The following is a 12415-nucleotide window of genomic DNA, read 5'->3' on the forward strand; positions in this document are numbered from 1 at the left end:
AGAGAGAAGGAAGAGGGAGGTTGCTAGGCAACTTCTCGGGGCAGAGGAGAGAAGTCTTGAGGGAGGAGGTACTTTCAAGGGTGCCACTTTTTGCAGTGGGTGGTTATGTGTGGTAGAACAAACAGACCCAAGAGAGGTTGGTCACACCTAGCTGGCAGCCTAGAGCCATATCTCACAATAACAAACAGTCAGGAGGAGGCCAAGGTACAGAGACCCAGGAGTGCGGCGAATGGTCTGAGCAGCAGCTGAGATGCAAAAAGAAAAAAGCAAAACTGTTTATTCTACAACTTATACCACAGAGAACATAGCGGCCCAGCTGGTGGAGGTGAGGAAATGTAGTGAAAACACATTCACTAAGTGCAAAGTAGGTACCGTGGACTGGGGCACCTCATGGGAGGGACAAAAATCACAGGATGCTTACTAGTACTCAGCCCCTCATCTAGCCTTGTCATGGGGAAAGCCCCAAGGATATGTGAACTGCTGGGTAGTCTTAGTTGCAGAGTCTAAAACAATGCCTTGTAGGTAAGATTTGACCAGACTACATGGCAGGGCTTCTGTCTCTGTACCATGAGCTGTGGGCTCAGGGACAATGTTGACCTTGTGGAATGCAGGTGATAATGGTACCTACGTCAGCGGGGTTGCTATGAGAACTAAACGAGTTGACAATTACAAGGTGCTGAACATAATGTCCAGCAAATGATAAGGTTCGTTCAGTAATTTCTAAAGAGGAGCTGAGAGATGGGGCTCAGGGCCCAGTCCTGAGTGAGACCTAAGGGGCGTTCCATCCACATCCACTTTATAAATGCCAACTGCAGCCAGAGGGGGCCCCGAGGCTGGGAGCAACTATTTACCAACTCTGTCACTAACAGGTTCTCTGCTCATCCTAACAGATAGTGTATACCACAGAGAGACGTCTTCTCTGGGGGAAGAAGCCATGTCTTGAAAGTTGAGATATGCAGGTCAAAATAGAAGGGTATCTGAAAAAAAAATACAGCTGTCAGTTTCTCCTGCCTCTGTTCTGGTCCTCCTTGGCTGTCATTGGAATGTGAAAGAGTGGGTGTATCTCATGGTCCAGATTCTACCCAGCTCACACGTCTGCTCAGTCCCTTTCCCCTGCTTCCCCAACTCTGAACCCTCAAGATGGCCTCTTTGTCTCCCTAAAATTGTCCCCATGACCCGCAATGTAAAAATGGGAAGTTCTGAGTTTACAACCATCTTGACCAGACAAATGTGTTGCTGGTTTAAAAACAAAACAAAACAAAACAAAAACATGAATTTAGACCTGCAGAGAGACTGTAGTGCCTCGGCTCTGCCTACTTGTAAGGTCCTAACGTCTAAATGAAGTATATCCTTAAAGGCCCATGTGCTAAAAGGCTTGGCCTCCTGCCTGTTACATTAATAGGAGCTGATTTAATCTTGAGAAAATATGGCCTATTTGAAGGAAATGAGGTCAATGGGGGTGTGCCTTTGAAGGGCCCTGGACCTTGCCCCTGCCCTGACCTCTCTACTTCCCAGCCGTCATGCTGCAGGTGGCCCCTTTTACCACATGCTCTAACCCTCATGTGCTGGCTCACCACATGTCCCCAAATGAGGACTAAAGTCTCCAAAACCGTGAGCCAAGGTAAACCTTTCTTCTTTTTAAACTCGTTTACTTCCAGTATTTGTTATAGCAACAGAAAGTTGACTAACATACAGTGAGACTACTGACATTTAGCCAATTGACACTTAGAGAGACAGTTCCAGCTATACAATGTATAGGCATTTATGTCATATACAGTCTACTGAGAAAGAGACAGGAGGACAATACTGTCACAGAACAAGTGGGGAAACCCTGAAATGCATTTCCTTTATGATGAGAGCCGCCTTGCCAGTCTCATATCTGCTCTCAGAGGCTCCATCAGACCACTGAGCACTACACAGAAGAGGAGGGCATATCATTAAGGTTCCCCTTTCAACCTTAGGATTTGGCTAGAAGAGAAGGTTATTAAATTTGGAAAGCCTCGACTCTCAACCCGAGTGGAGCCTTTCTGGTCACTCAGATAAAGTCTGAGATTCTAATTTCTCATGCTTGATTCCACCTGAGAGCATCTGACTGTGGACAGGCAGAGAATGTCCTGAAAGTGCCTCCCTCCTGTGACAAGCCATCATCTTTGTGTCTAGGTACTGGGGAATCTTTGGGAGGGAGTAAAACATCACCACCACTCCCTAGGTGTGCACTCTTTAGGCCTCATGTGGCTGGTCGGCTATCCCCATCTGCTTCCATCTGTTGTGCTGGCCCTATGTCTACTTGCAAGTACATTGGACCCTTGACCTTAGGCACACTTCCAGGGCCACATGAGCTTAGATGGCCAGTCTGAGTCATGCTGGAGGTGCCATCTGTCCTGCAGGAAGACTGCCCCCCCTTGTTGGTCCTAAAGTCTTGGCTCCATACTTTACTCACAGCTGGCAGCTGCTATTTTCTGAACTGAGATACATGAACAGCCAGCAAAGGGAGGCACGCGGCTCAGGGACAACTTCAGATTTTAGCTTAGAAGGTTTAAACTGTGAAGGCTTTCCTTGAAAAAGCAGGGACCACAACATCATAATAAATAAAATTAGAAAAATCACCCAATAATAAGGAATTATAAGAACTCTCAAGAAAACACAGAAATGCTTTGGTAATTAGCAAAATAATTCAGTATTTTTTTTTCCTTTTTCATTAAAAAATCTGCTACAGTTTACATGACAAATGTTCCCCTGTGGCCTATGTTGTAAAGATCTTGTCCAGTCTGAGGCAACAGGAAATGTTGGAGCCCTTAAGAGATGGGGCCTGGTAGAAGGTAGCTGGGCTTTAGAGGGCATGTCTTTGATGGGATGTTTGGACTCTGGCTCTCTTCTTTCTCTTTGCTTTTGAGCTTTCTCTGTCACATGCTCCATCCATCACAAGTGCAGAAGCGATGTGCCACCTTCCTCCACATCTGTAAGCCTTTCCTCTTTGAGTATCTCAGACTGCCTCTACAGCTGTACGCCTTTCCTCTATATGAGTTGAGCATCTTAGGGTTTTGTTTGTCTTTTTGGTTTTCTGTTTTGTTTTGTTTTGTTTTGTAATGATAAAGGAAAACTAAATGATACAAAATCAAAACTGGTAGAAGGTTCTCATGTCCCACCTCACACCATCTCAGAAGTTACCCAGGCTTCTCACAGAGAAGTAACGAAGCCCAACATTTCATGCCACAGAAGAGAAGTAACTATACCCTGACACAATACCATTACTTTCCCAGTCATGGCAGTGAAAAGGTTAAAAGGAATCTCTCTCTCTCTCAAAGCCTTCTGGGTAGATTTGAAAGCAATTACTAGAAAATATAGCTTTAAGTCATTCATTAAGTTTGATTTGTTAACTACATTTATTGAACATGATTGGTGGCCCCTTCAAATGCCAGTGGCCTTGGTCCTTTTTACCTCTGTGACATCTTAGACTGTTTTTATAGTACTTTCAGTGTTCCAGCAAACATATACTGACAGAAACAAGCTGGACCATTGCAGCATCTTATCCATCTCTTTTGCATTTAATTCTTATATCCCATTCTCTCACTTGAGCTTGCCTTTCACTGGAACCTTTGCTGGAGGCAGGTGTAGAAGATGGAGTCTGGGCATCTTTTCCTGCAGAAAGCCTGTTTCCTTCATATATTCCTTCTAGCTCACCTCAGGCATGGTCCCATGGCAGAAAGGAGAAGAATAACACATTTCAAAGAACTGCATGGCTGTTCTTTGCCTAGTATTGATATGTCCTATGCCTGGACTTACACAGCATAGGAGTGGAGGATGAGCACACAGAGATGTTGCCTCATGACCTTCAGTTAGAATATGGCAAAGTGTAGGTTTGAATCTACAGCATTTAATTCTGAAGTCCCTGTCTGGGAGAGTCCTGTATCTGTCTTGAGCAATGCCTTCTCATGATGCTTTTATGACATTCATGCATCCAGTGATTCCTGACTCACAGCTGGGGCTGCCTTACCATCCCCAGTAATTGCCTTATACTTTGGTCCCATCCAGAGGTTTATGGCTTATACTTTGGCCCCAGATGAGCACAGTCTTGAATTCTCAGCTCTTTGCTAAGCTTTTTCTTACACTAACCCTGCCCTGCTGCTCAGTTGAGCTACAGATTTTTGGACAGATATGAGAATACAGATTCTGGAATCTTCAAACTATCCAAGAGACAAGTGGCCAATACCTAAGAGATCCATTCAAAGTCATATTCACTTAGCTTTATGAGAAATCCCCCACTGTCTGAGAGTGTTCTCCAAGAAAACTCTGCTTCACTGAGTGTTTTTAGGATTTTTTCAATATTCCAGTGTGGGCTCAGAACTAAGGACAATTAACTATGTTTTAAGTATCTTGGTTAATTTTTGAGAGTGGATCTGGTATCCAGTGTTCTCATCCTTTTGGGTCCTTGGCTAAAACCCAAAATTCAGAGAAAAGAAAGCCCACAGGTAACATCTCCTTACACACAGGAAAAATAATGTTTTCCCAAGCAAAATATTGACCTGAAGCATCTGTTCCCTCCACAAAAAGAAAAAAAGGGGCCAAATGGAAAGAGACAATGAAAGACTGAGAAATGAAAAGGCAAAGAAACAAGGTGGGAGTAGAGAAGAACATCACAGATATGGCTAACATGATGTGGAGTGTGCTCTGTGTATAATATGTCACTTGTGACATTCTTTGTGGAATATTCTAAAACCTATGGTGAACAAAAGTATTATTGCTACTATTTTGCAGTTAAGGAAACTGAAGTTGGAACCTCATCATAGGCCCAACTTTTATAGGTGCCCTGGCATAGAAAACTAAGGAAAATAAAAGTTCAGACAGTTATGGTTTCCATACTTGTAATCTCAGCACTCAGGAGATTGAGGCAGGAGAATTTTCAACTCTAGGCCTGCCTGGCTTAAATAGTGAGAACTTATCCCAGACAAGCCCCCAAAATTAAATAAGGCCCTTGCCTGAGGACCAAGACTCATACATGTATGCATGTTCATATATGCACGCCCATGAAAAATTAAGAGACCAAAGTGCTACAGTCTCCTGAGAGGGCATGTCCCAATCATCTAGAAGCTCATTAGCAAACTTTTTGTTTGTTTGTTTGTTTTAGTATACAACAGAGTTTATTCAGGGCATGGGGAGGAAAATTAAAAGAGTAGTAGAGGCAGAGAAAGGCAGAGAGAGAGAGAGAGAGAGAGAGAGAGAGAGAGAGAAGAAAAGTAGTGGTTAGCCATAAACAAGTGGGCATAGGGGGAAGGGAATAGAGAAGGGAGGGAGGAAGGCAAGATATCAAGAGGTCAAGAGGGAAGCAAGAGTAAGCAAAAGGCAAGGGAGAGCAAACTCATGACTGGAATCCTGTCTACTTGTTCTTCTCCCTGATCTCTCTTGTAACTTATTCTATTTTCCTTTATCATTTTTGTTCCTAGCAGCTCTTAACTCAAACCTTCTATTTTTCTACTTCCCCGCCTCACCCTTTGGGTGACCCTACCTAGATTTGTAGTTTCATTTTTTTTTTCGAGACAGGGTTTCTCTGTATAGTCCTGGCTGTCCTGGAACTCACTTTGTAGACTAGGCTGGCCTCGAACTCAGAAATCTGCCTGCCTCTGCCTTCCAAGTGCTGGGATTAAAGGCATGTGCCACCACCGCCCGGCTAGATTTGTAGTTTCAATTGTGATCATCTTTCCGGTGACTCCAAAGCTCTCTCTGTAGTCCAGATATCTCTACTATCCAACCCACTTGGTACCTCAGATAGTGGTGTACAAGGATGAACATCAGCTGATTTGCCTGGAAACTTTTTTTCTATGGTCTTCCTTGTTTTAATTCCATTCTTTCAGTTGCTCAGAACAACCTTGGAAGCCTTTTTTGACTTTGTTTCTCCCCAAGCCCTGTCTATCAAGTCATTAATGTTATCCTTCTGGTGTTCTGCCATCAGATAGCACCCACTAGTCAGTCATTTCTCATGCTCCATTGCCACACTTTGAGGCAGGTCCCCAGTTATGGTCTTCCTGCTCTACCATGGACTACTTAACTTCTTCTCCACATAGAAACCCAAAGGGAGCCTTTTGAATATCATTTACGTTGTACCAAACATCTGCCAGAAATCTCCCTGTCCAATGCCTGTTTATGGTACCTGTCTTAGAGTTTTATTGCTATGAAGAAATACCATGACCACATCAACTCTTATAAAGCACAACATTTAATTGTAGCTTACTTACAGATTCAGAAGTTCAGTCCATTATCATTATGGCAGGAAGCATGGCAACATCTAGGCAGGCATGGCACTGGAGGAGCCGAGAGTTCTACGTCTTGTTCCAAAATCAGCTAGGAAAAGACTGGCTCTCATATGGTTAGAAGCAGGGTCTCATTACCCATGCCCACAGTGACATACTTCCTTCAACGAAGCCCGTAGCCACCAGTGCCCACTGGGTTCCTGAAAGGAAAGCTGAGGATAGATGGGAAGGATGTCAGAGAAATAATGAGCCAAGACAAAGTTCTCTGATCAAGGCTCAATGCTTAATTCTAAGGTCTGAATTTAAAGGGGAGAAACCCATTCCCCCACTTTGCCAGGATCTTGTCAGGAAGACAAGCTCAGCTGCTCAGCAGGTAGTGGCTTCTTGCAGGAAACTGCAAGATGTGGCAGGACAATAGACTTCACCTAGTTTGGAAGACTCCACCCTAGGTGGGTTAGCCTACTGGGGCACAACAAGGTCTGATTCAGCCTGAGGGAATCAGACAAGACTGAAGGGGAAGGGCACAGAGTCCACACCCACCCCAACAAGGCCACATTTCCTAATTCCCTAGGCCAAGCATATTTAAACCACCACAGTACCTGAAATAAAACCAAACTTCCTCCTGCAACATGTAACTTCACATGAGCCAACCACCAGAAGCTTGCCTAGCATCCTCTCCTCCTACCTTCCTTCCCCTTCAGATCATTGATGCTGCCCTGGCATCCCCTATCTCCATCCCTTGAGCATATTATGTGTGTGTGTGTGTGTGTGTGTGTGTGTGTGTGTGTGTGTGTGTGTTCTCCAACTAAGCTTGGTTTTGCCCTTCTTTCTGCCCTAAATGTTCATCCTTCAGATAATCAGACTGTTTCTAACCTATATTCAGATATCATTTTGATGAGTTCCCTCCCCCTGGTCTTTGCTTCAGGACCAGACAATTCATCTGCAGCATCTTCAATCCTTTCCGTTTCTTCTGTTTCCAGAGTTTTTCCCTCTTATTCTGCTCCAATTGCCACAGAACATTGGCTCTATGGGGGCTCCCACCAGGGTTATGTAGGCACAACCTGGCAATACCTCCCTACACAGCATACCATATGCCTTCCCCCCTCACACCTCAGGCTTCCCTACCTGTGCCAAGTAGCAGGTGCCACAGGATATGCTTGGTGCCCACATATGGACAACTCACAGTTTTGGAGTTAATACCCTGAGGGATGTAGAAAGCTGCAATTTCTTCTCTTTTGTAGTGTCCTGAGGCACAGCAGCTCTTGTGGTCAATCAGGAGCCATTTCTATGGAATGTGGAGATCACTTGCACTTGGCCCCAAGCAACAACTATCAGAGAACATACCTTGTACTCTTTCTCCAGTCTTTCTGCCTCCCTTTGGCTGTCTTTTGTTCTTGTTTCCCTGAAAGATAAAAGGAAAACACTTATGCTCTAGGTTGCTTGGGTTTTATTACTTTTAGAGACAGTCTCAAGTAGCCCAACCTGTCCTCAAACTCATTATGCAGTCAAGGTTGACCTTGAACTTCTGACCTTCCTGCCTTCTACCTCCCAAGTAGGAGGGTCACAGCCCAATGGAACTGAAAAATCAGGGCTTCCTACCTGCTAGGCAAGCACTCTACTAAATGAGCTACATCCCAGTACCATAGCTCTAGCTTTAGACACTGTATTCCAGAAAAACACACACACACACACACACACACACATACACACACACACACACACACACACACACACACACACACACACACAAACTTCCTATCCTGTCTCCTTTTATTTTTCTTCTCAATTCTTATCAGAATGTGGGACACCATGTATATTTATTGATCCATTTCACTTTGTTGTCTGTCTGCCTCCTCACTCCAATATAGTTTTCATGAGTTCTTGTCTATTGGGCTGACTATTGTACCCTAAGCATTTAAAATATAGGAAGTACTCAAACATTTGTCAAAGGAATGAGTGGATGTGAGGAGCTTGTCTGGGAAAACTACGAGAACCCATGGTATCTACAGCTATTGACTCGGAGGAAGAAGCAAAACCTAAGGCAGTGCTGACCAGGGAACCTGGCGGGGAAGTTAGCCAATCAGAAGCAGGTTTGTCATTCGCTAGAGGTGAGGCAGGTGTAGGGGCTCAGCATAGCACAAACCCACGTTCACCAAAGTCTTACTGTGTCCCACTCTGAATAAAGCAGTTTCATACATCTTGAAAGGAATATGCTGTGGCGTTGTCATCCGCCTTCCCAAAGCTTTAATGTTTCATTCGTACTGTTTTACATTTGGGATAAAAGTATGCTTTGATTTTAGGTAACGTCTTTGCTACCACTGGGGGAAAAATATCCTACCCAAGTCTACAGTATTCTTGTCATTCTTTTTCAAACTGAGAAAAATCAACTTTCATGGGAAGAAAATGCTAAAACCATATCAAATGTTCCATGGATTTAAGTCTGATGTAAGTAAATTCCGAGTGGGAGAAGTGACCCTGCGCATCACCTTTGTGGGATTAGGAGGAGTTATCCCGCCCTCCCATCCCCTGCCAAGGCAAACACAGCATCTCTGTGATCGGTTTGGAAGTCAGCCACATCAGGAGGCTTTTACAGCAGTCAAACAATATTTATTTGAAATACAGACTGCCTACGAAATAGCTAAAATTACTTGTCTACTGGAAACAAGATCAATAGAGAATAATAGCGAGTTGTGAGGGACTTTGAATCTGGAGAACATATTTTATCTCAAGTACAGTGTACAGAACAAGGAGGGTTTGTAATGAGAGACATGGTGAACTTCAGAAGAACAGTCTGTTAGGACTAAGAGATTTAACTGCTATAGCAGAACATACAGACATTGTATGTCTTGATTCTAGAACATCAGTCACCATGCCATTTCTGAAGGATGACATGGAGAAATGAGGCTCTTCTTCATGTGAGTAGTGTGATAATTGGTGTGCAATTAACATTTTACATATGACATATGACCCCACTTCTGGTGCATAATAATTATGAGATAAATGAAAGTTATTATTAGTAAACTTGTATTAGTCGCCAAAGGTAAAGCAGTATCTGAAAAAAAATCATGTGTCAGACAAGTTGACTGCATTCCTTATCAGTGAGTGGGAAGCACTAGGACCCAGCAGAGCCTATGGGAGGCTGATCCAGATAGCAGGGTCTGGAGAGTGTCTGAAACTGGACCCCTTAGATGCAGGATGATAGGAGGAGGACTCAATGAGCCTCTGGATTGTGACAAAACCAGGTGAGAACCACTGGTCCAAAACAATCAAGGAATTCACTGCTACTCTATGCATGACAGCCAAGACAGGGGGCCAACCTAGAGGCACAGCTACCAGTGAATAAAGAAACGTGGCTCACTGTGCAAGGGGTTTCACTCAGCCACAAAGGAGAATGACATCCTGACATTTTTAGGAAATGGATGAAACTGGAGATAAACCAGACTCAGAAACAGCAAATACCTCATGTTAGTCTCCCATATTTGGAAGTGTGTGTGTGTGTGTGTGTGTGTGTGTGTGACAATATATGTATATGTGACTTGAAAGCAGAAAGGGGACTGTGAGAAAGGAGGAAGAAATCTAAAAAGGGAGGGGAGGGGGCAACAAGAGATGATGCTGGCAAGCACATGACATGGGGGGGGATGATTCGGAGGGAGGAGAAAGTCTGACAAGGTTTGCAGGAGAAAGCAGAGCCTATAGAAGAAGAAGAAGAAGAAGAAGAAGAAGAAGAAGAAGAAGAAGAAGAAGAAGAAGAAGAAGAAGAAGAAGAAGAAGAAGAAGAAGAAGAAGAAGGAGAAGAAGGAGAAGAAGGAGAAGAAGGAGAAGAAGGAGAAGAAGGAGAAGAAGGAGAAGAAGGAGAAGAAGGAGAAGAAGGAAGAAGAAGAAGAAGAAGAAGAAGAAGAAGAAGAAGAAGAAGAAGAAGAAGAAGAAGAAGAAGAAGAAAGCATAGTGATGTTTATGTGTTGAAAACCCATTACTTCATATGCTCACTGAAACGATTACAGAATAATTTTTGAAATGCAGATCTGGGATTACAAAGGTACTCTGGATCCTGCTGGATATATTCAGTCTCTTGACTGTGGAGCTGGAATCATGGATGTGTGCATGCCAAGACCCTTTAAATTGCAGGCTGGCAAGATGGCTAAAGCTTAGGATTTGAGCTCAATCCCTGAAACCTACACTGTAGAGGGAGAGATCTGTCCCCTTCAGGTTGTCTTCTAACCTCCACAGGAGTGCTGCGGCATACACACACAGACACAGACAGACAGACAGACAGACAGACAGACAGACAGACACACACACACACACACACAAATGAGCGCATGCGCACACATGCATGCATGCATACCAAAGTAAACACAATAAACAATTCTAAGTCTTCAAATTGCACACTCGTATGTAGTTTGTTGTATGTTACTTACATATCACAGTGAAGATTGAGGAGGAAGAAAAGCAATAATGAGGAAGTTGAGTCATGCCAAGAGGTATCAGAGTAGTGTGTGTTGAGTCAGGAGCTGGGAAGTCAGGGGTCAGCTCCAAGGAGATCCTAGAGCCATTAGCTGCAAGCATCTGCAAAGACAGAGATGGGCCGGGAGTTTCCTAACCTACGTGTAAGAGCTGCCCATCAGCAGAGTTTGGTCTGTTTGACGTGGTCTGTTGCTCAATTGTCAAGGTGCAAAAGGAGGTAATACAATCAAACATGCTATGAAGAATGGCTGCCTTAGTGGTAAGAGCGTTAAGGAGAATGCCAGGCTGCCAGCTTTAACATACCTTTAATATACATCATTTAATATACGCTTTAATATACATCATGACCCTTGTCGCCTGGGATGTTTGTTTAAATGTCTCCCCACCCAAACACATAGTCACCACTATCACAGCACTAGTGGGTCAGAGTCTCTGGGGGTAGCCTCTGGGAATATGTACTTTTCTAGAATACCTGGAGAATTCTAAGGCCTCCTGTGTTTGGGATCTGCTGCTGTAGTGGTAGACTCCGTTGTCTCAATAGCTTCTCCTCAGTTTCTGTGGGACAATGAATGCCCTGGACATTTGACTTCATCTTTTGTGTGCTATATAAGGTCTCCAAGACAGATCAGTTACTTTTCTGTCATTGTAATGAAACATCACAATCAAGGCAACTTATAGAGGAAAAGGTTAGGTTGGGCTTACAATTGAAGAGAGTTAGAGTCCATGATGGTAGAGCAGAGGTGACAGATATGCAGCTGGACCAGCAGCTGAGCTGAGGGGCTACATCTTGAGCCATAAGCAGGGACAAGAGAGGGCTAAGTAACAATAGTGTGAGTCCTTTGAAACCTCAAAGTCCAGTGACATGAATCTTCCAGCAATCCTCTCAATCATTCCCCAAATAACCATCAACTTGAGACCAAGTAGTCAATGACTATTGGGAGGGGCGTGTCATGTCCTTCATCCACCTCACAAGGGCAAGAGGAAAACCTACAAAGTGTGGGATCCTCAGCAGCTTGAGCTCAAACAACAAATATGCATCTAAGTCTTAGCTTTTTAAACCTTCTTCACCCCGAAGACTAATCTCTGCCTGGAGTTCAGGTACCCAAGGCTCCTATCCTCTTCTAAGCCCACCCCAATCTCTTTTCCCTCCTCTAAACTACAGCACCAGACATTGTGTCCTTTTCATAGGGCACCAGGGGCCCACATGGGCCTTCCTCATTGTTCTTCTGCACCGTTTATTGGGGCACTTAGCAAGCTCAATTAACAACACCCTATATAGTCAACAGACTAATGAGCAATAAGACAAAGATTAGACCACGAGGCAGGATTTTCACCACTGATGCTGAAACAACAGAAGTCACCCATCATAGGCAGACTCCTTCCCAGAGGGCTGATTCTGCCCTGACGATGACCTCATAGGAAGGAACAAAGAGGATTCTTCCTGTGGCTGGCTAGATCCTGAGAGAAAGGGGAGGTGGAAACAGTCTGTGAGGCAAAGTTCTCCATGGCTCCCTATCCATTGCTCCTCCTCCTCTTTTCTCGGGAGCACAGAATGGCTAAGAGCATGCCATCATCATCATCATCATCATCACCATCATCATCCTCTCTCTCTCTCTCTCTCTCTCTCTCTCTCTCTCACACACACACACACACACACACACACACACACACACACACACACACTGCATTGGACAGAGCCTCCAGAT

General features: G+C 44.2%; 1 long non-coding RNA gene across 1 annotated transcript; it reads right to left on the reverse strand.

The window, feature by feature from the left end:
* Window positions 1-251: 251 nt before the first annotated feature.
* On the reverse strand, window positions 252-10806 carry Gm31359. Its single transcript, XR_375769.2, has 4 exons — window positions 10664-10806; window positions 6845-7647; window positions 6231-6457; window positions 252-977 (listed from the first exon to the last, which is right to left on the reverse strand). It is a non-coding gene; the product is annotated as a predicted gene, 31359 (long non-coding RNA).
* Between the last annotated feature and the right edge of the window lie 1609 nt (window positions 10807-12415).

Source organism: Mus musculus, chromosome 3 (genome assembly GCF_000001635.26).
Source record: "Mus musculus strain C57BL/6J chromosome 3, GRCm38.p6 C57BL/6J".
In the NCBI taxonomy this organism is placed as follows: Eukaryota; Metazoa; Chordata; class Mammalia; order Rodentia; family Muridae; genus Mus; species Mus musculus.